Source organism: Seriola aureovittata, chromosome 8 (genome assembly GCF_021018895.1).
Source record: "Seriola aureovittata isolate HTS-2021-v1 ecotype China chromosome 8, ASM2101889v1, whole genome shotgun sequence".
Classification (NCBI taxonomy): Eukaryota; Metazoa; Chordata; class Actinopteri; order Carangiformes; family Carangidae; genus Seriola; species Seriola aureovittata.
The window spans coordinates 11,384,978-11,398,777 of NC_079371.1; the positions used below are offsets into that span (position 1 = coordinate 11,384,978).

At 39.5% G+C, this 13,800-nt stretch overlaps 1 protein-coding gene across 3 annotated transcripts in view; it reads left to right on the forward strand.

The window, feature by feature from the left end:
• Positions 1-13,800, forward strand: part of drp2 (dystrophin related protein 2) — a 148,739-nt gene that overhangs the window by 60,120 nt on the left and 74,819 nt on the right. For 2 of the 3 annotated variants that reach the window (XM_056382162.1, XM_056382164.1), the window contains exon 1: positions 12,133-12,381. The exons of the other annotated variant lie outside the window; for it this stretch is intronic. The gene's annotated coding sequence lies outside the window, so the exon portion shown is untranslated. Of the gene's footprint in view, positions 1-12,132; positions 12,382-13,800 lie in introns of those variants that run through there. 3 annotated transcript variants of the gene reach the window in all.

The window sequence follows — 13,800 nt, forward strand, 5'->3', positions numbered from 1 at the left end:
TTTCAGAGAGAGGAGAAAGGACTCGCTTTGATGGGGGTTTGCTATTTTTGTGCTCCACAAATACCTTCCATGTCCTGTTTTCGGCTTTTGAAAATCCCCCTCCATTTAATCTAGTTACTACTCACTGCAGAAAAAGAAAAGGACAGCATTGCTCATGAAGGTGTCGCTCAATATTTATTTAATCAAGATGAAATATTGTTCTGGGCCTTGAATACAAATGTTAATTACATGCATGTGGTAATATCTTAATTCACTATCATGACAGAGTGATGGTATTGTTTACCCAACAAGGTGCCTAAGGGAGGCCTTTCAGGATGGTTTATGACTCTGCTTATGCACTTGATTAAGGACTTTCTTTCTACTGGGGCTCCATCCTCACTGGAGCACAAAAAAGATACAGTGAGATTTAAGTCTGTCTTCCATCATTTGTGGGCACAGTATATGTGGCACCTTGAATACTTATAAGACTTAGATTAAGATGAAAAGGTGGGAAAACACAGGATTTAACAACATAATCCGACAAGTGAAAGAAACCTTTTTGTCTATTGATTATAGGTAATTTCCTTTAGGTGTTAATCGAGAAACTCTGGCAGAAACTCGGTGACGGAGTCAGCTGTAGCTTAGTGTTTAAATGATTTTACAGGGGGCAGCACCAGCCATTTGCACTCTTTAGAGCCACTCGTCAAGGTCATTAACCTTTCATGCCTCCTCCCTCAGCCACACCTTCAATAAGAAGGAACTGTAGAGACAGTTGTTTGCAGTGTCAAACTTTGACACTGGGAATCAAACAGAACTGGCACGCTCATATGGAAAACCTTGATCAAACTCTGGAGCAGTGCTCCTAACAGAGTCTCTTTGCAGTGTTCTATATTACATAAGAAGCCTGAGTGGATAAATAAAAAACTACCTGGGTGGATGCCATGTCCCGCATGAGTTCTCTGTCTAGGTTTGGCTGGGAATCGGACCATAATTATTTCATGAGATCTTGTCAGTGTCAACCTCAATGTGCTCTGTGTGTGTTCTGACTTCACGATGAGTTGGCACTAAGAGGGCAAAGTGTGCTGCTCAGAGAAGAGCAGCAAATGTATACAGACATTTTGACAAATGATTGGTTCCTCACTGTCAGGCTGCAGATCAAATGTGTCCCCGTCACCTGTGTGGCATAGACTGGTGGGAGGTGCAGATTAAAGCTGGCACCTTAGTGCTGCTTGGGCCATCTGGGCCATTCCAGCATACAGTGAGCTTGCTAGTGATTCTCCATTTTTAACTTATTTGATTATTTTTCAGTTTACAAAACAAACTGAATTGTGCATCAAAACTGGTTCAAAGTAACAAAGTAAATATACTTAAATACTGTTTTTAGCCACACTGGCAGTGTGGCTCTGTGGGTGGTAAAGTCAGTCAGTCCCCCACCACAGTGGCTTGAGTGGGTGTTTTCCTAAGATAGCTATGGATTCAAAATATTCCAAAAAAAAAAAAAAAGTCTTGGAAGGAAACAGAGAATTTAATTGTGCATAGACAGATTTGTTTGCTTTAACCACCATTACTGCTGGCTTACCAGAATGTTTGATCTGTGGTAAGAAGTTGGAAAATAACAAAAAATGAGAATGATGAGGGATGAAAGAAAGAGACCGGTTCTGGAACCGCGGTGGATAGCAGAGCAGAGAAAAGGTAGTTTTAAGAAATGGATCTAATGTCAAAAATCTTAACTGCTGCTAGTTTCATGGCAGCTTAGGAGATAGTAAGATGTGGAAAGCCATTCAGGTGAATACATGAAAGAATCGTCTTTTTAAAATATCAGAGCTGCTTTCAGACTTAAAAAACAAAACTGAGGTAGTTCAGAAAATGAAAAATTCACCCCTCTCATCAAAGATCTTCAAAGACAGGACCATAACAATGGCAACAAACATCACTGGTCAGCAAATCAAGGATATTCACCCCAACCTCTTTCACTTTGTCACTGTTTACACTATATCATCTAACTTCCTCCTTTGCTCTAATTACCACAGCCACTAGAGAGATGATGTTTGTGACCCAGACTTGTTTAACCTTATGAGTCAGCTTGATTTCTTGCAAGAGAGAAGCCATCTTGCCAGAGTCCAAGCTATTACCTTGTGGCTGAACCACAGTGGTTCGGACCAATCGGTGTCCTTTGAGGGGGAACTAGAGACAGCTACGAAGAAGCGACTGTTATAGTATTTGTAACGGCCTTTCATGTGCAAATGTTCCTTACCAAATCGGCAAGAATCGTCTTCTGGCATGCTAAGATCCTCAGACTCCAACAAAGCTTTACCAGATGGTTCTGTGAAACAAACCATCTGGCGCGTCAGGTTAGAATTTGTTCCGAACTCAGGAGAAATGATTCATTCAGAGTTCACTTTTTATGCAACGGTATATTCAGTAGCCTTAAATGTCAGGTCAGTTCTTTCCAGTCCAGCTCTCTGCCTACTGTCCTTCACTGAAAGGACAGTTTGTTTGGGAATGTGTTTGCAAGGCCCACTCAGCGTTTTCTTTTCCAACCAGATTTGCAATCCTGTCCCACGTGTAATGATATACGGCAAATGTTGTGTGGGTCTAAAGCAGGATTTACTCTCCTTTGGGTGGAATCTCTGAAATAATCAAAAGGAGTCCATATGAATAGACCTTGAATTGAGGGCATAAAGAAGGGTAAAAAGAGGTGAGGGTATGTTAATGCAGGTCTCAGAGTTTCACAGCAGATGAGTGCTACCTGAATATTTTAAACTCTCCTCTATCATTAGCTCTTCATTAGTGCATTGAAATACACCCTAGATTCATCTAATGGAAACAAATTATTCTCTCCTTTTCTTTTACCCTACCTGCAATCTACTTGCAGCTAATCAGCAACATACAGTGCCTGGGCATTGATTTTACTCACGTCTGACTTGCTATTTAGGTTACTGAATTGTTCATTTTCTCATCTAAGTTAAGCTCTTTGCTCTTCCTCTGCTGCTCACTCATTGTCCCAGTTTCATCCCAGTGTTTTCAATTTAGTCTGTCCTGTTTTGCTGCATGTAAATGATTCTTGAAACATATTTTTTTATAAAGTTATTTATGTTCAGTGAGAGGAAAACAGACACGACCCTGTTTACGCAAACAGCTGCTTTCACACTGGATTTGTGCCTGTCCCAATTACATAGTTAGTCAGCCACAGAGTTAATGTCCCAGTGTTTTGTGACACAGGCAAAGCATCAATGCTGCATTTTCTATTTCTGTTGAAATGTTTGTTAAATTTGAATGTCTCCTGTGTGTTTTGCGTCTCCTCCTTCTGTTTGGCGAAGTGCACTGCTGCTCGGTGCTGCTCTTTCTCAGTCAAACTCTGATTTACGCTGCAGCTGCAGCTCATATTGTAGGCTGCAGATATTCAGTGGAATTCATTGTCACCTTTTTAATGGCCAGCAAGCTGTCAACCAGATTCCCATCTATTGGAATCTCTATGGCTCCCTTAGCAAATGGGAAGTGACAAGGTTGACAGGCCAGTGAGTGTGGACAGTTGAGCCAAATGTCACACCATTCCCTGTCAAAAGCCTTTTTCTTGCTGTCATAATGAGATTCGTGCTTTCATATGGGCCTTGGAGGAGTGTTGAATCCATTAAAGCACTTTCCCTGTTGATTTGTGCTTTCTGCTGCCTTTATTACAGCGGATGTTCATCATTAGCACACACCGGCACTCTATGCACAGTTGCTCAGAATACTCAGTAATTATACCTCATTCTCCTTTAGATACGAAAACCTCTCTCTGGGGCATTTGCAATTTTTTTTTTTTTTTGGAAGCAGAAAAAAACTGGAAGCCGTTGTGCAATTGTAAAAAATAATAATGGTCAGCAATTGAAATGATAATAATTATAAGTCAGACAAAGACACCAAAAACAAGCATTATATTATATTATCAAAATTAATTAGTCCAGTAATAAGGAAATTGGATTCACAAAAATAGAAACCTGGCAAGTTTTCCTAGTTTTGTCATGCCAGGAAGAAACAGCGGAAAGATCACCAGTGAAAGGTCAACATTAGATCCCCATAAGAAGTGTAACACAGAAATGAATGAAGTAAACATACAGGTAGATTTCACAAGCGTAAACTGAGCAAAACAAATAAAAAGCTCAATAGTAAATTAACAGTTAATGGTTGCCGCCCGACTAATTTCAGAATTTGATGTGTTCTTTGAGGAGGATTCAGGATGTCCTGCCTGATTCATCACCTGAATGGTTAACGATCCTGTTCTGGGACCATCAGGCGATCATGGCAGGACAGAAATTTTGCTTGGCTTTTTTTGCAGTTTAAGAAGTACGATAGTTTCTGACAATTTTGAAATTAAAAATGTGACCAACAAACAAATGATGTTGGGGCCCCTGGCTGGATAGTTGCCTAGTTTACCCAGCTGGTTTATTCAGACTTGGTTCTGGCCGTGCAGAAAGATGATTAAACATTCAATGTGAGTTAACACAACATCAATAAAATTGCACAATGTGTGCTCAGCTTTAGCATCAGACAACTAATATAATGGCTAGCTTAGTTAGCAGTACACTCATTGTAAAACTAAACAACTATAATAAAGTTTCAGCAGACACTAATTCAGTCTGTCTTTGTCTACTATTATGAAGGCCTTGTTTGTTCCAGACAGAATACAGATCCAGTATACTTTTGCACTAAGAGCAGCTTTGAGGACAGTTCTGATGCAATACATCCTCTATATAGTCTCATACTTGCTAATTCATAATTTGTTTGTGTTCTGACTCTCTGATTCAGGAGTTAACATGGTCAGATAATACTATGAAATTTCTAATAATATAGTTTTTTTTTTTTAAATAAATTAGCTTATTGATCTGTGTTAACAAGAGTCAGATTTAGCTTGACATACAGTGAGCTAAATCTACTGTGTGTTAGGATTCAGTTGAGATTGAAAGTTCACACTTGATCGAGGTAAAATACACTACTGTTGCTGTTAGCATATAACAGCGTACCAAGACAGCTATCAAAAACTCTTTCAAATACCATAGAGTACTGGAAACTAACTAATGAATATCAGCACTGACTCATCTTCTTTATTTGGAGTCAAATAATTGATTTTATTATGTTATGATTGGTTCCTCACTGTCAGGCTTATGATGTATTTAAGTTGTTATTTTGCTATTTTTTCTAAAGCAACACTTAATGCATTTGAAAAGTTTGACTATGTTGATGAACAAAATAAACAAAAAATAATAAAAAAAAAATAAAAGCAAGTAGTCATTTGTAAAATGACATTTTTCAGCTGGAGCCTAGCTTGTATTATACAAACAAACAAAGCTGTTATTGTTGAAAGCAGTGCAAATGCATTAACTTGGAATCAAAGTCAGCTAAATGGTGTGTAGTCAGGTTAAACAAGGTCAGCAGTGTGTACTCTGCGAAAATGAAATTAAAATACATTTATTATTATTTATTTTGTGCTTTAATGCTCCCTCTGCTATTTTAATCATTTAAAACTTAACTTAAACTCAGAAAATGCTCACTTAAGCTGCCTCAGTTAAAGAGAACGCCAGCTGTTTTATAGATGCGCTATTAATTCCAAATGATACACAAGGCTATAGAAAAACGGTGGCTTTTAATTTGCATTTATTTTATTTCGTTGTCGACTGCTGTGACACTGCTAAACAATATGCACCTCTCTAAGGAAGTCCAGAAATGACAGAACTATTGCTGTAGCTATATTTGTCATTTTCTGTCTGCACGAGGATCATTATAATTTGCTGTTGCAAATTAAAAAAAAATTCAGTTATGGTACAATATACTCTATGTAGCATGATAAATATGTCACTGTGGAAGAAAAGGTGTGAGAGAAACTATGAGAAAGATAAAAGTAACACCTTTTTGTTTTAAACTTCAGCTGACTCTGACTGCGAATTCTTTCCCAGCAGAACATTTCATCTCATAGTCTTTGCAACGAAAGAAACTCATCTTAATTAGCAGGGATTTCGACTGGGGTTTGCTAAATTACCTCTTTTCTGAACTAGGCGTTCCCTCTCCACACATCACTGCATGTACGGAAGCAATGACAGGGTTGACTTTTAATCAGCGTTGCTTACACAGTAATTGTAAGGCGGTACATGCATTTCTTTGTGTTAATTTTCTTTAATTAAGTCTAAACAGAGGAGATGCACTTGTTAGTAAATGGGAATTTAAAACACAAGGGACTCTTAATTTATTGACTTTGTGGAGTTTTAAATTTTCACTCCAAACAATGAAGCTGTGGCCACAATATGAACTCCTTTTGAGACGAATAGTTTTTTGTCTTGGCTCATCCCTAAAATGCCTTTTGATATAGTTGTAAAGGACTGACTAAATAATATGTTTACGATAGGGACTGATATGTTTTAAATTGTCTTCAGTGGTGTTCTGCTTTGCTGTTTTGCTTTACTTGACACATAGTTCATGTATTACACCACTGTAGACTAAAAGGATTGCGTACATCCCAGGCACAACATTGCATTACTAAACACTTTCTTTTACAGGGCTTACATTATGAAAATGATATTGTCAGGACATTTAGGGCACTTAATTTTTGGTTATCGTGGACTCAATATTACCAGTTTTATCGTATTTACAACCCACAGCAGAATTGGATTTCTTTTTACATCTGGCTGCTCAGCCTCAAAGCTGTTCCTCTGCTTTTTCAGTGCATGTGCTGTATTTTTCAGTCTGCTCACTCAAGTTTGCCAAAGGTGTGCTTGAAGTCATTCACTCGAGAAAAGTATTCCAATCTGTTAAGTTAATCACCATTTTTGCTTTTGCTAAGTAATGAGCTTTAACATCCTTAAAATGAGCCGAGTTCATTTTTTGATCCCTTCCCTGGTAATTTCAAGCCCTGTGGTCTTCTGTTTTTAATTTGTAACTTTGATTCATATCTGCTTGTCATTTTCAGGAACCGTTTTATAGCAAAGGAGCTGTTTTTTTTAATAAATATAAAAATAAAATTATATAATAAATTATCTCAACTGTCATCTGCTTCCCCAAAATAGATTCAAGACTAGAAACAGCTCCTTAAATCTAAACTCAATTAAGCTGTGTTCATTAGTTATAAACATAATTGAACAGATGACATATGAATCTCAAGGTGGATATGTGCATGCAATATGTGCGCGCACACACACACACACACACACACACACACACACACTTGCACACACTGATTGAAATGCATTATGGCTAAATAAGCCATATGTGAAACTGCATGAGGTTTTCAGGATTCATTAAGGTTGCACAGCTGTAAATTCAATTATGGTGAAAAAGAAAGACAGCAGGAGAGACCGAGTTGACTGTACGAAATAAAAATGGAAAGTGTTGTTGACAATAAGCTCATTAGGATTCTGTCTGTGGCAAAACAGCTGAGTAAAGTGGACATTTGCCTGTGATCTATTCCGTGCTGCAAGAGCTGTGTGATGCAGAGACCACTCAGGCCACACAGCAAAAATAACTCCATCTGAAATTTTTGTTAGCTATTAAGCCTTAAAAGAATTGTTTTCTTCAAACAAGTGAAAGAATCTGCATTAGGAGTATTTCAGCCTGTTTGCAAAACAAGTCATCTAGTTTTCTATAAATGGGTGGCAGCATCTTGAAAGAACAGGGATTAAAGTTATGAAGTGAGAGAAGTTATTCAGAGAGCCCTGGGTTTTTGAAGTAAAAGTCATGTCCATTTCTTGCATATTTTAGGTAAGTGACATCTCGAGCACTTCAAACTCTTCTGGTTAAATCATCAGCAACTGCATTTCTAAATATTTGGAGCTTTGATAAAAAGTCAAGAGCATCAGCTCGATAACATAAAAGCTTAGAGCTGCTAAAGCTGCCAAACTAGTAGATAAATTTGTATTAACTGTGAATCAAATGTCTACTTGTAATGTGAAAGGTTTCCCTTATAGTGTCAAAATAAAAGAATTATCATTACCCGAGTCCCATCATCCTCTGCTCTACCTTTATGGTGCTATTCAGTTCATTGTTTTGGTTTGCTTTCACTACTGTTATAGCACTATTTCCAGAGGTTTCCAGCTGTTTTCAGCAGATAGCTCTGATGACTGTAATGTAGTATTTAGAAACTACAGAGCCAGACATTTCCCTCAGGAGTTGGTGGAGACCAAAACAGAGCTAAAATGAGGGTGAGTTTTGGACTTAACATTCATCAGAAACATGGCATCAAATACTGTAAATAAGCAGCTGTTTGCTAAGATCTTTCTCGATGTTGTGTTTTCAGTTTGTTGTGCTGCCCCCAAGTGGCCAATAAAATTAAATAAATGCAACTGAGCATCTTGATCAGAAAGATCCAATCACCAAGCTTAGAATCCTTTTACATGCAACATGAATGGTTAGCTGACATTAAAATCACTCGCTGCGAAAACCTAATAATACATTTAGCCGTTTAACTTCAGATCACCATCAGATTCTGGATCAATTTAGATCATTTCAGCAACTATGGTGCAGTATTTTGTTCCCAGTTGCAACAACAAATTATTCTGGATTTGTGACAGTTTTTATTTGCTCAGCTTCTTCACGGCAGAGGTGGCTGAGGCTTGATGGTGTCGTAGTATTTAATGTTTTAAGTATTATTAAGTGTTAAAACTCAATAATGGACTAAATTAATTTAGAGGGGATTTTTCCAGTGTGGATGTTCATGGGAACTAAGTGGCTACTGTAGGGCTGACCCAGTCATACAGTATCACTTCTAGACAGGGACAAAGGAGGACACAATGAGGACAGCACACAGACTTGCATGCATTAACACACAAATTAAAACACAGAATAATATTTTCAGACCATTAGCTGACGCTTCACTGCTGCTCCAGCAGCACTCCACTCATCATACAGTTGAATGAAAAGCATAACCATTACTCACCTGATGCTAGAATCCACAATGCGTTCCAATAACACTTCCCCTCTTCCACCCCCAGCGGTAATGATGTTAATGTCAGCTGAACTTATTTCATCTCTGAGCTCTTGCTTCAAAGCCATCTTTTCAGGGCAAAAAACAAAAAGAAAAAAAAAAAAGCAATGGCGCCATGTAAATATAAATAAGTGTGTGGATGGCATGTTTTCTCCAGAGGGAAATTACTTTGTCATTGAAAAGATAATAAAGTACGAAGGGTAATGAAATATCTGGTTAGAGGGCAAAACACTGCAAGTATGACAATGTGCTGTTGTGATGGGAGAACAGGAGTAAGATAGCAGGAGGAGGGGAAGGGAAAGTCTTTCCTCCTTGCTCCTGCTGTTCAGTTTGGTGCTTTATATCACAAATCACTGTGTCACATGTCTGCAGACAAAAGGAGTCAAGCATGGAAATAGTGCAACAGAGTTTTTTTTTGTTTGTTTGTTTTTGTTGGGGGGGGGGTGGAGCCGTTTGACAGCCGCCTGTGCCTAGCAGGGGTGTGAAGGGTATAGCTGATGTAGCTGGAAGTGTGTGTGTGTTTTTGTTTCTTACAGTACGTGTGTGTCTCTATGCATACTATTTAACAGACGATTTTCAAGTCTGCCTTTGAGAATATGTGTGTGTGCTGTGTCACTGGAGCTCCTCCGGTCTCTCCAGCAGTGTGTGACGGTTGCAGCTGTGATGGGAAGCTCAGCTCGCTCATCCTGCATCAGCAGCAGGGAGGGACTGAGAGCTGGAGGGTGTGTGTGTCTGTGTGTGTGTGTGTGCGTGTGTGCGTGCGTGCGTGCGTGCGTGCGTTTTCCCCTTTCTCTTCTAACTGGTGGCTGTTGAGGGGCTGTGGGACAGCGGGACAGAGCAGCAAGGAGGCAGCGGTCCAACGTCCACTAACCCCCATCAGGCACAAAGCCAGGAGCTTGCTCCTGAAACAAGCCAGGACACACACACACACACACACACACACACACACATCAACATGCATCCACACACACACATTTGCAGAAATGCATGAATTCACTTGCACCGGCTTGTATTCAGTTACCAGCAGTCAGCCTCCTGGCCACTGATACTCTGAGTCATTGTTGGCTTGGCATTTATTTGTTGACATTAAATCAGTGCTCGGCACATTCAGTGAAGCCCAGCCTCTGAGTTCTGGGCGTCCGTGTCAACGCTTGCCAGTTCTTTTGGACAGTGCATAATGGCTTTATCGCTTCTGTCGAGTGTTGTAATTGTGGGTGTAAAAGCATTACAAATCGTTGTTGGCTTTAGCCTGCTCACAGAAGGATGTTAGCAATTACAGTACGGAATTAGTTCCATTTCAGTACCATCATTCCATCTGTCACATCTGATTTATATTTTTATTTGAATGCCTCATATCTGAGAATAAAATGCCCTTTAAGAAAACCTTTTGCCCCCTTTGACCAGACCTTTGCCCCACCCTAAATGTCTTGACTTTTTCAGTGGTGAACAGTTATTAGTGATCAGTGGTTGGAGGTTGAGAGCCCGCACGAGGGGTCCCAAAGATAAAGATGATAATTAAGAAAATTAGAAATGAATTATTTTTTTAACATACAGATGATCTTTTTGCTTTTTTTCATGATATATTAGATACTTTCACTTCTTTACGTGTCTACAAATCCTTCAAATGAAGCAATCTAAAAGATGAAATTAAAAAATCAAAAAAACACTCTAATTCCTCACAACTCATGCAAGGCCATACCCTGTGAGGAGGGGTCACAAGCCAAAAGGTTCTTGAATCCATTGTTATCCATCTAGTTCCTATAGGTTCTCGGATCTCAATGGATGTTTCCCCACCAGTCTGTTCTGGACTTGGCAAAACTGCAATGTCATTGAACACAGCCTCTAAAAGATGAACTTGATTTGGAAACACTGTCTTTACAACAGACACCCAAAGGCCAAATACCAAACATCTTTCCTGAAGAATGTAAGCGCCTTAGTCAAGGTGTCTCTCTTATGCCTCTCAGGCCATGGCTTACTGAGGTTTATGTGACAGCTGAAAAATAATTGAAAATGAAATGTTGTTATAATGCGACTGATAACTACGCTACACTGCCATTTCAGCCAGGTCTCTCTTGACTTCTGGTAACACTTTATTTGGATAGTCCACCTACAGAGAGCTTACAGAATATTATTTAACAACAGGTTATTAACTGAGATTCAGCAATTCAGCTGTTTCGCTAACCTTCACCCCAACCCTAACCATGAAATGGTTTGCTACGTTTTAACCCCAAACTCACCGAGAAAAGGGTTAACAAATTGTTGGTTCGATATTTGTTAAAAGTTGGAATAGATAAGATAAACGTGTAACATAAAATGTCAACACGACTAAGAGTCTACAACCAGGCTGGTGGCTCTATGAGGCTTTGTTAAATGTTATGGTCAGCATGCTAACATGCTCACACTGACAATGTTAATATACTGATGTTAACAGGTATAATGTTTAGCATTTCATCATGTTAACATTTACTTTGAGGGGTAACAAAGTGATTACATTTGATCCTGAGCGGAGCGTGATTGACCCACAACATTTCATGACAATCCATCCAAAAGCTCTGGAAACATTCATCTCAAAAGTTAACTTCATTATGATGTCCGAATAAAAGTCAGGAGATATCAAAGTAGCCTGTTGAGGATTCATCCTCCGGGCACCACAGATACAAACATTTTACAACAGTCCATCCAGTATTCTTTGAGATATTTCAGTCTGGAACAAAGGGGTGTACTGACTGACCTATAGAGCCATGCTGGTGTGACTTCAAATCTAAACCCAGAAAACTGAAATTGAAAACTTTAGAATCACAAATGAGAAAAAATGAACTTTTATTTGCCCTTCATTTTAAAAACCTGTTAAAATAACCTTTCCTACCTCGTTATTTCTTCACTTCTTTCACTGCGCTGTGACTTTGACCCTTGCACTCCTTATTATTAGTTGTGTGTACTGTGTGAAAATACTCTAGGAATGCAATCTGCAGTAGAAATATAAAGATGTATTTTATTTCTATTTTTCTTGCACTGAATACAGTTCCCAAAACCACTAATGCAGCTTTTTTTTATGCATTGGTCAGAGTGCGTGCGTGGGTCGAAGAACATCAGGCAGATGGCCTTTTCTTCCCGCTGATCGTGAGGAGCGGGATGTGGGAAAGTAGGTGTGAGCAGGAATGTACGAGGACAGAGAAGTCTTTGACCAAGAGAGAAGTCTCTGCTTATTAGGTCACCCATCTCTCCCCATGTCTGTGTCTGTCTTCCCCTCTTCACCCTCCCCACCTCCATCTCTCTCCCCCCATTTGTTTCTTTTAACCTCCTCTGCATGTCCAACTTAACTCAGCATTCTCTGCAAAGCCAGCCAACAGACAGGGTAAATCATTTCAACAGTCATTTACCCGTAGTAACAGGTTTAACAACACAAGTCTGAGACTGGAGCCGTAACGGCGCAGGAAGTCTGCACTATTAAGGTAGGCACTGCACATTGTGAAAGAATTGCATTCGTCGGCAGAGCTCCAGTAATGAGAGTAAATCCTAGCTATCTCATTGCTTCTCAGGGATATCTGTGCTACTGTCTTGATTCCTTCAGATTAATATCACCGTGTAGACATGGTGTAGCGGCACAGTGGCTTTGATCCTCTGATGCTTTATCGGCACAGTTGAACTGTCTTTTCTCTTTTGCTGTGAAATCCAGAAAAGCTTTGTGTGCTATCTTTTATCATCTTCAACTCCTTTGATTTAAAATTCACATTGTGTCTGAAAAATGTCCTTCCAGGTTGCCTTGGCTCGAGTGGTCAGAAAAAAATAAGAGCAGAACACAGACAAGAGGCAGATATTCTGTTTGTGCTGTGAACCATAATTGGTAAATTTTGAAAGTGTTAAGCTATTATTTCTGTAGGAAACAGTCATGAGTACATGGAGGTGAGAGCTGTAGCCATAGCAGCAAGATGAATATTGTCTGTGTCACTTTGTGGCATATCAGTGAAATCTTTGCTGGTTTTTCCAGCATCTTTTGAAAACACGCAGTACACACGCTTGACTGAACAATGCCACATCCGATCAAGGCCGTAAATAATGCATGCTTAAAGCTTGACTCATGTTTCTGAAGTTCAAAGCGGGAGACAGACCCACCTAATGTCTCGCACTGTGGACTGATACATGACTGCGTGATGCAGATATGTGCCTACAAGACAAGAGATAATAGAGACATCTGCGTGACATGATTTTTGGAGACATCGTTTCCCTTTTGTGATGGCTTTTAATGTGTCTTGCATCCAAAATGAGGACTGATTTTCTAAATATTTAAACAAGTTTATAAATACAATCTTCCAGGTGCAGTGATGTATGAGTCTATGCCTGTATGTGAAGTAGAAATCTGAGAGATAGTTGAGGAAGAAGACAGATTTGAGGTCACCAACAGGGCTGTCTGTCACTCAGTTCGCTCTTCACTCCAGAAACAAGTCTCTCTCAGAGCGATCTTTCACCCACGGGGGTATTGTCTTGGTGTTAGCAGTGGTGTGGTTGATGTTTGTCATTGTTCAACTTCACATTTTGGAGAGGCAGCTTTCCAAAGCAAACAAACATCCATGCTGCCATTCTGCTCTTAATCATCATTGTGTCATGAGTGGCTTCTGCTGCCTTGTTTGCATTCACTTCCATGTTTTATTCACAAACACAGAACTGTGGCATGAAGCAAATCTACACACGGAACACGGACGTGTTTATGTTATTATTTTTAGAGGTATTTGAGCTCAAGTGAGGAGCATGCAAAGTCACACGTGACCTCTGATTACCAGCGAAGGGAAAGAGACAACGAGATCAGCGGAGAGTGGGAGAGATGTGCAGGGGATTGCTGATTCATACAAGACGCACCTACACCAACGGGAGCT